Source organism: Bison bison, unplaced genomic scaffold, assembly GCF_000754665.1.
Source record: "Bison bison bison isolate TAMUID 2011002044 unplaced genomic scaffold, Bison_UMD1.0 scf7180017864505, whole genome shotgun sequence".
In the NCBI taxonomy this organism is placed as follows: domain Eukaryota; kingdom Metazoa; phylum Chordata; class Mammalia; order Artiodactyla; family Bovidae; genus Bison; species Bison bison.
Window position 1 is genome coordinate 133,747 of NW_011495062.1, and position 2,027 is coordinate 135,773.

The following is a 2,027-nucleotide window of genomic DNA, read 5'->3' on the forward strand; positions in this document are numbered from 1 at the left end:
ATTGCCACTTCTAAATTCAGTTGCTCTGAGCTGACTGAAATCCATCTTTCTTCATATCCAAGGCAGGGTCTCTGCAGAGACATGGTAGTTCTGAGTCTGTGGCCTCATCTGGTACAAAACAGTTCTCTAATGAAAGTCCCGGAGCCAGAGACCTCACTTCCTTTCCCCAGAGTCTTCACAGATGGCAGAGAGAATTTCTGTTTCACAAAGCAAAAGGGCATGCTATCACAACTACAGTGTCTGCTTCTCGATTCAATAAAGCAAATTCAAAAGCAAATGCAAAACCTAACGTCCCTCGCTGCTGGCATTATCACAGTGACTGTGTATTTTCAACATGGTTGTGTCTGCTTTGTGACTGTGTTTAACTCACTGCAGGATCAGACTCTTGCATGCATGGGAGTGATGCTGCAGAAACCCTTGTCCTTTCCTTTTATGTACTATACAGGGATGATCATTAGAATTCCATAGGTTCACCTTTTATAAATGAGGAATCTGAGGCCCAGCAGATTAATAACTTTCCAAAATTTATACATAAGCTGGTGGAGGTATCCTACAATGGCAGCCACAAGAGGTCTGTGTGCCGCTGCCCAGGCAAAGCCTCTGCATTACAAACGTGCTATCTGGAGGGCCTGCTATGGTGTGCTCTGTTCGTCATGGAGAGTGGGGCCAGAGACTCTGAGGTCACGGTGTCTGGGAAATTCTGTGGACAGAGGGCTAAATCCATGAAGACTGTGGATGGCCTAATGATCCACAATGGGGACCCTGTTAACTGCTGTGTTGATGTCATCATGTACCATGTCATGCTAAGACAGGGTACATTGGGCATCAAGTGAAGATCATGCTGTCCTGGGACCTAACTGGTAAGACTGGCCTTAAAGAAGGCCCTGCCTGACCATGTGAGCATTGTGGACCCAGAGTTGAGACACTGCCAACCACCTCTGTCTCAGACCAGAAAGATAGGAAGCCAGAGTTGCCTGCTCCACCCCAGCAGTGTGCCTGGCATAACAGGGTCTCCTTGACAGCTGGATCTGGAGAGTCTGCATGTTGGTCTATAAAGACCTTTAGTAAAATCTGTTCAAAAAATGAAAAAAAATCAAGATCTCACACAAGAGTCTCAGGTTGTATTTTCCATTTACTCACCTCTAATCATCACTTATTTTACTCTGAAGCAGTATTTGTTTCAGACCAGAGTTTCTCCAAGTGTGATCCCTGAGAAATTTGCATTAGAATCTCCTTGTGTGCCAATTAGAATGCAGATTCTTGGACCCTGCTCTAGGACTACTATTTTCATGCCCTGAAATTGGAGAATTTTGCATTTTTAACATGTACCTGAGGTGACTCCTATGAAATACAGTGTTTTTACTTTTTATTTTGAAATAATGTTAGACTTATAGAAGAGTTCCAAAGATAGTACAGAAAGTTCTCATGAGTATTTCATCCAGCTTTTAATGTTAACATTTTACTTAATAAAACAGTATACCTTGTAATGAGAACTCTTAAGAGTTCTCATCACAAGACAATAATTTTTTTCTATTTGTTTAATTTTATATCTATATGAGATGATGAATGTTCAGTAAACTTATTGTCATAATCATTTCATGATATAAGTCAGATCATTATACCTTAAACTTACACAGTGCTATATGTCAATTATATCTCAATAAAACTGGAAGAAAAAATAAAAAAAATAAAAACCATACATGTCAACAACAACAACAAAATAAATAAAAGTCTAGAGGGATGGTATGGGGAGGGAGGTGGGAGGGGGGTTCAGGATTGGGAACACATGTACACCCGTGGCAGATTCATGTTGATGTATGGCAAAACCAATACAATATTGTAAAATAATTAGCCTCTAATTAAAATAAATAAATTCCCAAGCATCCAGTACCGTGGGGCTGGTGCACTGGGATGACTCAGAGGGAGGGTAGGGGAGGGAGGAGGGAGGAGGGTTCAGGATGGGGAACGTGGGTATACCTGTGGTGGATTCATTTCGATATTTGGCAAAACTAATACAATATTGTAAA

General features: G+C 41.2%; 1 pseudogene; it reads left to right on the forward strand.

Annotated features, from left to right (window-relative positions):
• Positions 1 to 555: 555 nt before the first annotated feature.
• LOC104980630 lies at positions 556 to 1,213 on the forward strand (annotated as a pseudogene).
• Positions 1,214 to 2,027: the final 814 nt, after the last annotated feature.